Here is a 15,670-nt window from a genome sequence, read left to right as displayed (position 1 = left end):
CCCTCACTTCTAGGGCCTGTACATCTCTGTCCTTTGTGCTTCTAACACTGCCAGCCACCCCCAGTTCCCACACATGCTCCTGAGCTCCCTGTTTCAGTCCAGTCTCAGTGAGTGCTCTGGAGCTCTGGTTTTCACTCTGGTCGCATGCACATTCCCAGGCTCATGGTCTCAGTCTACTCTCTCGTGGGTGCCGGTCCACAAGTCTGCCTGCTCCCCAGTGCAGGTGGCTACTGCTTCCTGGCACCCAAGCCTGGCAGCTCCCTCCCTCTTCCATTTATCTTCCGATATCTGTGCACAGATTCATGGCTCCCCGCTTTGTACCTCTATACTCAGCACAGGAGATGTTCATTTGTAGAGATCCAGATGCATCTTCCTACGTCTCAGGCTGATTTCGTGGGTGTTCAGGATGATCTGGTAGATATCCAGCTGGATCCAGGGGACCAGCTGAAAAAAGGTCCCCTACTCCTCCACCATCTTTTTCCGAACCTAAAATTTGTATTTAAATACTTTCTTGGGTCTAGGGGATAATTCAAGGTGCTTTTCTGTAACAATCTTCTTTTCGGCTGTTAATGACAGAGTCCCAGAATTGTCCTGAAATCCTTCTTCACATCTGAGCCATGCTTCAGAGAGGGAAGCAGCTGCCTCCACTGTCCTGAGACCTGCTCTTCCGAACTTCAGTGAACTCCATCTTGGAAAGGATGGGTATTCTACATCCCAATTTCTTTCTCTCTTCCAGCCACTACAGCTACTGCTGCGGGGCATCTCTCTCTGTCTGCTATCATATTCCTTCCTTCTGAAGAACTCTTAATATTTCTTATGTGGCAGGGTGCCTGGATGGTGCAGTCGGTTAAGTATCCAATTCTTGGTTTTGGCTCAGGTTGTGATCTCAGGGTCATGAGATCGAGCCCAGCATGAAACTCCATGCTCAGCACAGAGTCTCCTTGGGATTCTCTCTCTGTCCCTCCCACTTGTGCTCTCTCTCATAAATACATATGTACATACATACATATTTTAAAAATATTTTTATAGTGCCAATTTACTGGCAAGGATTTCTCTTAGTTTTTACTTGTCTGACAAAGTCTTTATTTCTCCTTCATTTTTTGAAAGACATCTTTACAGAGAATACAACAGTGGGTTGACAGTTTTTCTTTCAGCACTTTTTTTAAGATTTTATTTATTTATTTGAGAGAGAGAGAAAGCATGAGATTGGAAAGGGTCAGAGAGAAAAGCATACTCCTCGCTGAGTGGGGAGCCTGATGTAGGGCTCGATCCCAGGACTCCAGGGTCATGACCTGGGCTGAAGGCAGTCACTAAACCAACTGAGCCACCTAGGTTCCCCTCTTTCATCACTTTTAAGTAACACCCCCTTGTATTCTGTGTTGCATGTTTTCTGATGAGAAGTCTATTGTAATTTTTTTCTTACTATAAAGAACTGTAAAGGGTCTAGGATATTACACTATTTTCAGGCTAAAAGTTTAGCCTACTATAGGTTCATAGAGGTTGACAGAAGATAGAAGACTCCTGAATGAGAAACAGAATTTTATTACTCATGGCACAGAAAGCAGCATGAATACCAGCATATTTACATGTGTTTCACTTGCCCCCAAGTCCTACAAGGATGAAGCAAATGGTCTCAGAGGGACCCCAAGGGAGGAATCCTGAGCTTAGGGGAACCAAATCTTTTATAATGAGGAATAAGCATGTCTGCCCTTCGTTCTGAAGAAAGACACTGTATCTTCTATGACTGTAAGCAAACCTGCTCTTTTCTCTGGCAAGAGACAGAATTTCTATCTTGTTAAGCTGTTTTATACACAATTATACTTGTATAGGTAGTTTATAACAATAGGCAATTAGTGTCTCCCTTGTGAGACATTCAGAAACGTTGTGAGACCCATGGAGAGTTGTCTCCCAATAGAAAGTATTTCTCCTTTTTCCCCCTTGTCTTTAGGATTTCCAATTTGTGTTTTGTTTTCAGCAGTTTGAATATGAGGCACCTAGGCATGCATGGGTTTGTGCATACACATGTGTGTATTTTGTTATTTATTCCTGCTTAGTGCTCTTTGAGCTCTTGGATCTGAGGTTTGGGGTCTGTCACTGATTTTGTGACTCTCTTGGTTATTATTTCTTCAAATATTTTTCCTGTCCTGGTTTTTCTTTCTTTTCTTCTGGGATTCTGATGGTATATACATTAGATTATTTGATATTATCCCTCAGTTCCCAGATGCTCTGTTCTTCGTCTCCCTGTCCCCATTCTTTTTTCCTTTGTGTTTTAGCCTAGGTAGTTTCTATTGACCCATCCTTATGTTCATGATCCTTTTCCTTTTGTTGAGTCATTGATGAGGCTGTACAACATATTTTTCATCTTTATTACTGTGTTTTTCATTTCTAGGATTTGAATCTGATTGCTTCCCCCCCTTTCCTGAAATATACTGAGATATAACTGACATATAATATTGTGTAAGTTTAAGGTGTACAATGTGATGATTTGATACATGTATATATTATGAAATGATTACCACAGTAGGGTTAGTTAACACCTTTATCATCTCACATAGTTACCATTTGTGTGTGGGGGGTAAGAACATTTAAGATCTATTCTCTTAGACACTTCAAGTACATAATATAGTATTATTAAGTAAGTCACCATGCTGTACATTAGATTCCCCAGAACTTATTCATCCTATAACTGGAAGTTTATACTTTTGACCGATACCTCCCCATTTCCCTTGCTCTTCAGCCCTTAGTAACCATCATTCTACTCTTTTTCTGTAAGTTTGGCTTTTTTGCACATACAAGTGATATTACACAGTATTTTCTTTCTTTGATTCATTATTTTACTTAGCATAATACCCTCAAAATTCATCCATGTTTCAACACTCACACACACACACACACACACACACACACCATATATACATGTACATATTTGTATCTACTCAAAAGATGGAACTCTGCCCAATAATCTTTTTAAGTAATTTCTTTCACTACCTCAAAGATATCATATGTAAATGCCTTTATATAATGCCATATGTAAATTACCTTTGGACCTGTTATAGGCTGAATTATATACGCCAATAATTCACGCGTTAAAATCTGAACCTCTACTACCTCAGAATATGACTGTATTTAGAGACAGTGACTGTATTTGAAGACCTAAGACAGGGATGCTTAATGCTCTTTAAGAGGTGATCAAGTTAAAATGAGATTTTTAGGGTGGGCCCTACTACAATATGACTACTGTCCACTTATAAAAGGAAGATTTGAGCAAAGACAGGCACAGAGGAAAAATAGTGTAAAGACACAGGGAGGAGACAGTCATCTAAAAGCCAACTGAGAAGCCTGGCTCAGAAGGAAAGTATCCTGCTGATACCTTGATCTTGGACTTCTAAAGCTCCAGAACTGTGAGACATGGGTTTAAACCACCCAATTTGTGGTACTGTTTTTACAGCACCCCTAGAAAACTAATTAGGAACTGTAGGCCTAGACTTCACTCAGTTACTAGTGCTGCACAACAAATTACCTCATAACTTTGAGGCTTATTATAACCATTTCATTATGTTTATTGATTATTTAGGTCAGACCTTCAGACTGGACAGTGAGGATGACTTGTCTCTCTTCCATGACATCTGGATCTTCAGCTGGAAAGACTAAAAAGACAGGTGGGTAGAATCATCCAAAGACTTCTTCATTCACATGTCTGATTTGGCGTGGGAAATTGCAAAGACTGGAGCTACTGAGCAGAGGTCCTACAACTGGCCTTTCCATGTGGCTGGGTTTCCTCCTACTTGTGGCCTTTCTATAACAGCTTGATGGCTTTAGAATAGTTATCCTTCTTACATGGTGGCTCAGGACTTCAAGCATGAATGTTCCAGTGAATGAGAAGTTGCATTACCCTTTATGATCCATCTTGAGAGTCAGCTGGAGTCACTTCTGTCATACTCCTTTGGTCTAAGTGGTCACAAACCTGTCCAAAATCAAGGCTGAATGGGAAGGGGGACCATGTCAGCAATGTTTTAAAACCTTCACAATTTCCTCTGGAGGACAGGTGTGTTTAGTCCCAAACATGTTATTCTTAAATACTAGTCTTTGTAAGCCTTAGTCTACATGAGATTACAGAAATAGGGTAAGGTCAGATTAAATAATGTCTAAAAGCCAAGTGGAGAAAGCCAGAAGTGATTAGGTAAGAACACAGAGATTGATTTATCTTTTAAGAGTTAATATGTGAAGCGTGATGAATGGACATTTTATCTCATTTTTAAGAAGAAGATCAACTACACCAGTCAAAGTTATTCTCTGAGAGTGTTAATGTGGGAGAGCTTTCAGATCAAAAGGTTAATCAAAGCCTCATATCCTAATCTAAGTGAGAGTCAGAAGCTCACTTGACAGAAGCAGAAATACTGAAACTCAACTGTCAAAAATACGGTTACAACTGGCAGTTTTCTATGAAAGTCAATGCTGGACCGATGCTGTCTTTTCTCCCTGCTAAGAATGAATATGTGATATAGCCAACATGAAAAAAGGACTCCTGATGTACCTGCAAATCAACTGGACACCTGGGCTGGGTGCTATGCTAGATGTTATGGGAGATACTGAGATATGTTAAGATGTCTATTCTTTTGTTAAAGAAGTTATAATTTAGGGGCACCTAGGTGGTTCTGTCAGTTAAGCATTTGATTCTTGATTTTGGCTCAGGTCACGATCTCAGGGATCATGTGAGATTGAGCCCTGCTTCAGGCTCTGCACTTAGCAGTGGAGTCTGCTTGAGATTCTCTCTCTTCCTTTCCCTCTGCTCCTCCTCCCCAAGCTCACGCTCTCTCCCTCTAAAATAAATAAATAAATCTTTGGGGGAACCTGGGTGGCTTAGTTGGTTAAGAATCTGCCTTTTGCTCAGGTCATGATCCGAGGTCCTGGGATCGAGCCCCATGTTGAGCTTTCTGCTTGGCAGGGAGCCTGGAGCCTGCTTCTCCCTCTGCCTGCCACTCCCCCTGTTTGTGCTCTCTCTCTCTATGTCAAATAAAAAAAATCTTAAAAAAATTAAAAAATAAATCTTTAAAAAAGGAAGTCATAATTTAGTTAGAATGATCCCCATAGCAAGCTGAAATAACGGAAGTACAGAAAGTTAAGTATCTTAGCAAATAAAGGCTAGAGCTAGGCTCAGATTCTTCTGTTTATTCTAAGCAAGAGCTCTTTCTATTCTCAACAGTGCTTTTTAATGAGAAATCAAATGTTACATTGGATTTTTCTTTGAAAAACAAGAATCAGTTTGATCAATGACTTTTGATTGTAAAACCAGGAGGCAGGTACAAGGAAGAAGAGTTTTCATGTTAGGGCATCTGTCTGAAGTTGGAGTGTACCAAGCCTGATTTTGAGTGAGTATAGTGTGAGAGTTTCTGACCTTTGGGAAAAGGATTCCAGGTATGCCAGAGATGCTTAATGCTCTCTGAATATCCATTTGCTCACTCATAGTTCGCAGCTTCTATTCTAATTAGGTTGGAGCCATGTCATTTTTACAGGCTGAGGCTGAACATAAAGTCATTTATGTGAATTCCGGGATGGCGCATAGGCTAAGTTCATGTTTGCCCTACCCCTGTCCTGATAGTGAGGCCACGTGTTGAGATGTGAGTATCCATCACCTGACTTCCTGAATGACTAAGTCAAGCAGAGCCCCCACTGACCTATATTGAACTTGAATGAGAAATACATCTTTATTGTGTTAAGCCCCTGAGATTTCAGGGGTTAATTTGCTGTTATGAGAAAACATCATGACTAATTACACCAAAGAATTCTATGAAAGGTCTGAGAAGCAAAACTGGAGTTGAGAATAAGTTGAGAACAATAACTATCTGTATCCCTTTCCAAATAAATTTTAAAAATATTTCAAATTATACTTTATTATAAGATAATATAAAATGGTATGCAGTTAACAATTAATCAATATGATATATTTCAAACAAAGAACTTGGTTTTTATAGGTAAATCACAGGGAAATGTCTGGTTCTCATGCTTCAGCACATCTCTTCAATTTTCTCTTTTCCCTGAAAAGTAGAGATCTTGGGGCTTTTGCTGTATAACCTAAGGCATAATTACCCAGCTGGTGTGAACCCCCTGAATTGCAAGAACATGCAGAGGAGAGGTCAATCAGCTCTAAAGAGTATGCCTTGTTAATTCAACCTAATTTTTAGGGAGGGATCATTCACAATTTCAAAAAAATATTTAAAAATGATTCATGTAGTTCTGCTTTTTAGTCTTTCCCAGACTCTTTCCACATTTCTACTACCAATACAAGTTTAGTGTGTTTAAAAATAAGTGAAGGAAGAAGTATAACTTTCTTTCCTACTGAAGGATAGTCAAAAGTCCAGTTCCCTGCCTTTCTATTTTACCAAGAGAGAATACAAGACATAAATGTATTCCAACTTCGCAAATTTGCTGTACAGTGTAATTTGATGTTTGAAAGATCTTCCTTGGGATCCCATCCAAAGGGTTGAGTGACTATTTTATTAAAAGGGCCTCTTTTCTAAGGTGATATTTTGAATGGAACTTGGGGACACTGGGGCATTGTAAGTCTCTTTATAGAAGTGCTGGATTGGCACACCCATATTTTCCTACTTCTAGGGATTACCAGAAGCTTGAAAACAAGTCTTTGTCATGTAGACAGGTATACAAATGCATACGCCATTAAGTTATGTGATGTAGGAATGTTGCCTGGCTGATTACAAACTTCTCCAGCAGGACTGACTTCTGGATTTATAATTTAAATATATGTTAACTGCAGCAGATAAAAGGAAAATTTAGATTTGTGTTTATGTATTACTCTCTTTGGTAGAATATTTCTTTTTAACATATGTTTGGTTAGTCCTGGAAAATGTTGGGTTTGTACAGTGCTATATTGACAAGTCAATACTCCTAAAAATATTATATTACCATTTGCTCAAAAAGCACATGGACACAAGATGCTACAAAAGATTTTGTCAGTTTTTGAAAGGCAATGCATCTTCATTCATAATTACATGTACATGCAGGTATGACACCAAAGATGGAATGGTAATAATTTTTCTTTTCTAATGCAAATGCCTGGTGCTGCTTCTGTGGCATTGGCAAGTAAATAAATCAGCACTAGCAAATCCAGAATCATTCTCCAGACAGGGATTCTACTAAACTAACCACCTGAGAAAACAAGCAAACACACCACAAAGGGTAAAGGGGAAGCCTGTGAAATCTGAGGGAGTAGGGGTTTCTTGCTGGGATGCAGGGAAGGAGGCAGAATCCACACATGATAGGTCACCCATTATTAAATCTGGAAGACAGATCGAAGTTCCTTTCCAGCCTAATGAGATCAAACAAGGTGCTATTTGCTATTTGTACTCATTTCTGAAAGACAACTAAGTTTACAGTGAAATATATTTGTAATATATTCTGGGAGACAGGATGCTTCAGATGCTGAATGTTGGCAAGGATGAAATTGTGGTAATATTACATTATAGATCTTAGGCAGGGCTTTTTAATTCTATAATGAATTCAGGAAAGAATAAAATGAGGCTGCCTTCTACAAGGCATGATGTGACTGGGTGAACAGTACTTGAACATTCCCAAGATGGGGGATGCAGAGCCCAGAATAAGCTGGGAGATGGGGCATTTCTATGGTTAAACATCATCTCTTTCTCAGTTGTGCCAATGGCGATTCCTTCAGACCTCCTGGTTTTATTTAGTTAGTTAGTTTTACATTAATGTGCTCAGCAGCAGTTTTGGGTAATGTATTCACATTCTCTATAAGGAACACAAATCCTGCAGATTTTTAAAAATTGTGTTTAAGACTATAGGATTATTTCTATCCAGATTTTAAAAAATCTCTCTTATGATGTTCATTTAAAGCATTTCCTCAGCTGATGCCTGATTTTTATACTACCTTTTGGGATTTGAGGGATGGCTTGATCTTCTGGCCTTGTAATATAAGTCAGCTTGTCCAGCAGTGTATACTCTAGAAAGATTGGGCTATGGTTGGGTCAGAGCAGCATCATGATGTCTTTTGGGACCCACTGGGGTAGGATGCTAGTCTTGGCTTTTCTTGGGACAAATAGACTGGACCAAGGTTTCTTGTATCTAAAATAAAGAAACTGAAGTAGGTGTTCATGAAATTTCTTTCACCTCCTTTAATCATGCTGGGATCATGGAAGTGGCCTCCTATTTATTTCTCCCTATTTCCTAAACACTTAGAAAAGGTTTACATAATAGTGGTTTTAAAAGTATAGGACTAGAAGGGACCCTGAGAAGAATCTAGTCCCCTTTCCCAGCTGGATTTAAGCACTTAAAATAGATGATGTTTTGACCACATCTAAAGGTAACTGGGGAGATAGAAATTAATGAACATTTGTTGAACGTTTATCACACTAATTTGATCCTCAGAACAACACTGGCAGAGGGTTGTTACTGCTCTCTTTGGCAGCCAAGAATCTTGGACTTGGAGCTACAAAAGGTTGTTCAGTGGGCAAGAGGCAGAACTGGGGTTGGTACCCAGCTCTGTCAATTTCCAGAGTCAGAGCTCTTTGCCCTAAACAGCCCTTTAAAAAAATACTAATTGAAATAAGTTCTTCTCAGTACCAAAAATTTGCTAGTACAAACACTTCATTTAAATGACTATGAAGTGAGAAAGGTGTGGGACTAATACTGTTCCCATTGTATAGGTGTGGAGACTGAGGCTTGGAAAGTTTATGATTTATCCCAGGTTATGTGTATGTCAGTAGCAGCATCAAGGGTGAAGGTCTAGATATTTCCTCCTTGTGTAGAAAAGTCTCCTTGAGAGAGAGTCTAAAGCAGAGGTGAGATCATGTCTCTGAAGCCTGAGCTGGGAGGGTGGAGTGGTAAATGCTAGCTGTCATTTCTATATGTATGCTTTGAAACTGTTCTCTCAGTTCTGAGATGTGTGTAGCAATGTGCACCTCACAGTATTGCTGTGAGGTTACATGAGATAATATTTGGGCAGAGAAGGGGCTCGGTTAACATTCTTTCCCTCATCTTCCAAATGCACTCGGTTTGGATGAAAACAGACATCAGTGGCTCATCTTTATAGTGATGTTATTATGGCTGGAAATTGGATATACTGATATTTCAGTTTATTGAATATAGAAGGTCTTCACAGGGCAGTTTGGGTGTCCAGGACACAGTCATTGTAGAGCCATGATCACAGACACAAAATGATTTTCAAAATAATTCAATCCCACTGAATTTTTTTTTAAGATTTTATTTATTTATTTGATGGAAAGAGACAGCCAGTGAGAGAGGGAACACAAGCAGGGGGAGTGGGAGAGGAAGAAGCAGGCTCCCAACTGAGGACCCCGATGCAGGGCTCCATCCCAGGACTGTGGGATCACACCCTAAGCCGAAGGCAGACGCTTAACGACTGAGCCACCCAGGCGCCCCAATCCCACTGAATTTTTAAAAATTTAATACACAGTATTATATTAGTTTCAGGTATGCAATATGGTGATTCAGAAATTCAGTACATTACTCAGTGCTCATCAAGATAAGTATACTCTTAATCCCCTTCTCCTATTTCACCCATCTGTCCCCCTCCCCTCTGGTAAGCATCAATTTGCTGTCTATGGTTAAGAGTCTGGTTTGTTTGCTTGTCCCTTTTTTTTCTTTGTTTTTTTATTTTTATTTTTTTCCCCTGTTATCTTCCAGGAGTTTTATTATGTTTGTATTTTCCATTTAGGTATTTAATATATTTTAAATTAGTTTTTGTGAGAAGACTAAAGTCTTTGTCAAAATTCTTTTTTTTCTTTTTCTTGAGGATATCCAGTTATACTGACACCATTTATATTTTTTTATTTTTCGATGCAATGTTCATGATTCATCATTTGCGTATAACATCCAGTGCACCATACAATATGTGCCCTCCTTAATACCCATCACCGGCCCAGCCCAAATCTCCCACCCCCCTCCCATCTGAAGCCCTGAGTTTGTTTCTGAGTCCAAAGTATCTCATGGTTCATTTCCCCTTCTGTTTACCCCCCTTCCTTCTCCTACCAATCTTCCCATTTCTTATGTTCCATAAATAAGCGAAACCATATGATAATTGTCTTTCTCTGCTTGACTTATTTCACTTAGCACAATCTCCTCCAGTCCTGTCCATGTTGCTGCAAATGTTGAGTAATCATTCTTTCTGATGGCTGAGTAATATTCCATTGTATATATGGACCACAACTTCTTAATCCAGTCATCTGTTGAAGCATGTCTGTTCCTTCCACGATTTAGCTATTGTGGACAAAGCTGCTATGAACATTGGGGTGCATATGACCCTTCTCTTCACTACGTCTGTATCTTTGGGGCAAATACCCAGTAGTGCAATTGCTGGATCATTTTTAACTTTTTAAGGGACCTCCACACTGTTTTCCGGATTGGCTGTACCAACAGTGTAAGAGGGTTCCCCTTTCTCCACATCCTCTCCAACATTTATTGTTTCCTGCCTTGTCAATTTTTGCCATTCTAACTGGTGTAAGGTGGTATCTCAAGGTGGTTTTCATTTGAATTTCCCTGATGGCTAATGATTTTGAACATTTTTTCATGTGTCTGTTAGCCATTTGTATGTCTTCATTGGAAAAGTGTCTGTTCATATCTTCTGCCCATTTTTTGATTTGATTATTTGTTCCATGTGTGTTGAGTTTGAGAAGGTCTTTGTAGATCTTGGATACTAGTCTTTTATCTGTAGGGTCATTTACAAATATCTTCTCCCATTCTGTGGGCTGCCTCTTATTTTTTTTTACTGTACTAGAAGTCCTTGCAATAGCAATCAGACAACAAAAAGGGATAAAAGGTATCCAAATTGGCAAAGAAGAAGTCAAACTGTCTCTCTTCGTAGATGACATGATACTCTATATGGAAAACCCAAAAAACTCCACCCCCAAACTACTAGAACTTATAGAGCAATTCAGTAATGTGGCGGGATACAAAATCAATGCTCAGAAATCAGTTGCATTTCTATACATGAACAATGAGACTAAAGAAATCATACGATATCTCGGAATTAACTTAACAAGAGACATAAAGGATCTATATTCTAGAAACTACAAATCACTCTTGAAAGACATTGAAGAAGACACAAAAAAGATGGAAAAATATTCCATACTCATGGATCGGAAGAATAAACATAGTTAAAATGTCGAAGCTAGCCAGAACCATCTACACTTTCAATGCTATCTCGATCAAAATACCAATGACATTTTTCAAATAACTGGAACAAACAGCCCTTAAATTTGTGTGGAAACAGAAAAGGCCCCGAATAGCCAAGGAACTGTTGAAAAGGAAAAACAAAACTGGGGGCATCACAATACCAGATGTCAAGTTGTACTACAAAGTTGTGATCAAAAAGACAGCATGGTACTGGCACAAAAACAGACACATAGACCAATGGAACAGAATAGAGAACCCAGAAATGGACCCTCGGGTCTTTGGGTGACTAATCTTTGACAAAGCAGGAAAAAACATCCAGGGGGAAAGACAGTCTCTTCAATAAGTGGTGCTGGGAAAATTGGACAGCTACATGCAAAAGAATGAAACTTGACCACTCTCTCACACCATACACAAACAAAGATAAACTCCAAAGGATGAAAGACTTCGATGTGAGACAGGAATCTGTCAAAATCATAGAGGAGACCATAGGCTGCAACCTCTTAGATATCAGCCACAGCAACTTTTTTTCATGACACATCTCCAAAGGGCAAGAGAAACAAAAGAAAAAATGAACTTTTGGGACTTCATCAAGATAAAAAGCTTCTGCACAGCCAAGGAAACAGTCTTTGTTTGTTTTATTTCTTAAATTCAACATATGAGTGAAATCATATGGTATTTGTCTTTCTCTGACTGACTTCACCTAGCATTGTACTCTCTAGATCTATCCATGTTGTTGCAAAAGTCAAGATCTTATTCTTTATTATGGTTGATTAATATTCCATTATATATATACCACTTCTTCATTATCTATTCATCTATCAATGGCCACTTGGGCTGCTTCCATAATTTGGCTATTGTTATTTACAATATATAATTTGGTTATTGTTATTTTGGCTATTGTAAATAACACTGCAATAAACATAGTGGCAGATATATCTTTTTGAATTAGTGTTTTTGTATTCTTTGGATAAATAACCAGTAGTGGAATTACTGGATTATATGGTAATTCTATTTTTAATTTTTGGGGAAACTTCACACTCTTTTCCACAGTGGCTGCACCAGTTTGCACTCCCACCAGGAGTTCACCTAAGGGTTCCTTTTCCTCCACATCCTTGTCAACACTTGTTGTTTCTTGTGTTTTTAATTTTAGCCATTCTGAGAGGAGTGAGGTAGTACTTCATTGAGGTCTTGGTTTGCATTTCCCTGATGATGAGTGATGTTGAGCATCTTTTCATGTGTCTGTTAGTCATCTCCATGTCTTCTTTCCAGAGTTGTCTTCAACCCCACTGAAATTTAAGCATGGGGCACCTGGGTGGCTCAGTCGTTAAAAGTTTGCCTTCAGCTCAGTGTGTGATCCCAGGATCCTGGGATCAAGTCCCGCATCAGGCTCCTGGCTTGGCTGGGAGCTTGCTTCTTCCTCTCCCACTCCCCCTGCTCCCTCTCTCTCTGGCTGCCTCTCTGTCAAATAAATAAATATAAAATCTTAAAAAAGAAAAAAAAGAAAGAAAGGAAGAAAGAAATTTAAGCATAAAGACAACATTTAAAGAACATTTTAATTTCAAAAACAAAAACAAACCAAATCTATAAACAACAAACATATATAAATGTCCTTAATGGTTTGTATAATGTTGCTGACCTGTTAAATAGAAGTGTTAGCATTCCTTGCATTAATCCTGGTGATTCCATTTCTTTCAACAGATGGTGGGAGTAATTACTTAATATTAGGAATAAATGTAAGTAGACATCTTTCACATTGACAAAAAATTCTCTTAAATATAGGAGACCTACTTAAAATGAACAATTATGATATTTTAAAAATCACTCCTTGATTTTAATAGTAATTTAGCTTGATGTAGCTGAATGTGCACTGGAGTATTCAATCCAACCAAAGGGTCATGTATACATGGCATGGATTAAACATCATGTGCTCAAGATGGCTCTTTCAAGCAAAGTCCTCCAGCCACATACTGCTATTCACAGTACTTCTCAAAAATCTTCTAATGCAGAAATAGTCCTTAGCCTGGGTATCCAGCAGAGGACAGTAAAGTCCCAGTCTTCTTTTTGACTGGTTTCCTTCCAGATGACTGCAGTGGATAGTGTTCTGAAGCTCTCAGGTGGCTGACATATAATTGCAGACATTAAGCATTTCTGAGGAGAAACTTAAAATGTACTGTGAGGTCAATGAAATTCTTTGTCATGATTGCTCTGCAGATCCGAAGCTTTAACATGACAGTGCAGAACTGGAAGTTATGCTCAGCACTCATTGACTGGTGGTATCATGCATACAGTGAACTTCATGGGTCAAACATTTCTGTGTTGTTTCATGTTGTTTAAATAACCACAGTATTCTCTGTGCCTGTATTAGGGTAAGATTTTACCCGGCTGCCTATAAAGGAATTAAGTCATTTCATATCTTTTCCAATTGCTTTTGAGCTTCCACTTTCTCTTGAGTGCTGGGATTTTATAAGACGGAAGGAGGTTTATGTTCTTTCTCCCGAGACCTCCAATTTCCTTCCTCCCTCCAAATTTTTCTTGGAAGTCTTCTGACATTTTGGGTTAAGTGGAAAACAAAGACCATTTTTCTTTCTTTTTTTTTTTTTTTTAAAGAGAAATAAATCCTCAAAAGTCAGAAAGGAATGTAGAGAACTGGGAATCTGATGCATTCCCTTGGTGTTTTTCGTGTCAATCCTTAATCTAGGTGAATGGAAATGCTATGTGTTACTCCTTATCAAAGAGGTTGCTGTCTAATGCAGGTGCCACAATAAGCCATTTGTGTGGTCAAATTGGAATAAAATGCTATGGGCAGAAGTAGTTCAGAACCACTAATTCCTATGGTTTTTTTTGGAGAAAATTATGAAAAATCTTGGGCAATAATAACAGAGTATGACATATCACAGTTTTATTTGTGCTTTCTGTGGCCACCCTATTGTTTGTGGTCCATGATGGAGCTGACCAGGAGGCAGTCACATTACATAATACATCAAAGATCTAGTAAGTAAAAGGAGAAAAATTTACAAAGGACCACACACACACACACACACACACACACACACACACACATATTCTTAGTTTAGAAATTCTTAAAACAACCTGTTGTGGATTGTATCTCCATCTCAGTCATCTTGTGGATCTGTGGCATCAGGAAACCCTTGAAGTTCAAGGTTCAGGATTTTGTCTCTCTTGGAGAGCTCCCAGAACAGAAGCTCTTCAACAGACTCACTTCACGAAGGCAATGCCAGCACTTAGCCCATAGTAGGTCCTCAATACACAATTGTTGAATGAATGAATGATGTGGATAATTTTCTCATTAATTAATTAATTAATCTGTTTATGTGTTTATTTATTTGAGAGAGAGCATGCAGGAGCACAGCAGGGTAGGTAAGGGCAAAGGGAGAGAGAGAGAGAGAATCTTAAGCAGGCTCCACACTCTGTGCAAAGCCCAACGCAGGGCTCAATCTCACGACCCTGAGATCATAACCTGACCTGAAATCAAGAGGTGGAGGCTTAAGCCACTGAGCCACCCAGGTGCCCTTAATGTGGATAGTTATTTTTTAAAAATAAGAAATAAAAAATAATTTTCAGAAATGATTGAAATCTAATCTGTATTATTATACAAAAAACAAATAAAATACAAATGTTTTTATTGTTTAAATTTCATTTATTTATGTATTTATTTTTATTATGTCGGTTAACTACTGTACACATCAATAGTTTTTGATGTAGTGTTCAATTATTCATTAGTTACATATAATACTCAGTGCTCATCACAGCACATGGCTCCTTAATACCCATCACCCTGTTACCCCCTCCCCCACCCTTTTTCCTCTGAAATGGAATATTATTCAGGCATCAGAAACAATGAATACCCACCATTTGCATCACTGTAGATGGAACTGGAGGGGATTATGCTAAGTGAAGTAAGTCAAGCAGAAAAAAGACAATTATCATATGGTTTCATTCATATGTTCATTCAGAAGCAAATGTCTTTAATAATTACCTGCAATGCTAGGTTTAGAGAAGAAAGCAAAGAAACTGGAAGATATAATCATTGACCTTAAAGTTTACAATATAAATGGGGAGATGAGGACAACCAACCTGAAAATACTAAGGGTAGTATAAGATAGTAGTTTATCATTCAGAATTAGATTTCTTTATTGCAGATTAGGAATATAATTTAAGAGTAGAGAGAGATCACTGGAGACAGAAGTGGTTTAGGGAAACTTCATGAATGAGGTAGGACTTGAAACAAATATTGAAAGTAGAACCCCATGGGGCAGGAAGGTGAAGGGTATTCAAGGCATTAACTCTACTTGGTCCCTGAAACAGGCTTTACCTATACGCTTGTAGAATGCCTGTTGTACTCTGGTAATTATTTACCTGGATGTCCCATCTCCCCTATTAGTGCTGTAAGCTGTTGAGGGCTGGGACTCTGTCTTAAATATCTGGGAGTCTTCCACTTTGCCTGGCCCATACCAGAAAGTTAGTAAATACTGTTTGCATAAGG

This window comes from Ailuropoda melanoleuca, chromosome 18 (assembly GCF_002007445.2).
Source record: "Ailuropoda melanoleuca isolate Jingjing chromosome 18, ASM200744v2, whole genome shotgun sequence".
NCBI classification, from domain to species: domain Eukaryota; kingdom Metazoa; phylum Chordata; class Mammalia; order Carnivora; family Ursidae; genus Ailuropoda; species Ailuropoda melanoleuca.
Note: the sequence above shows the minus strand (reverse complement) of the source record.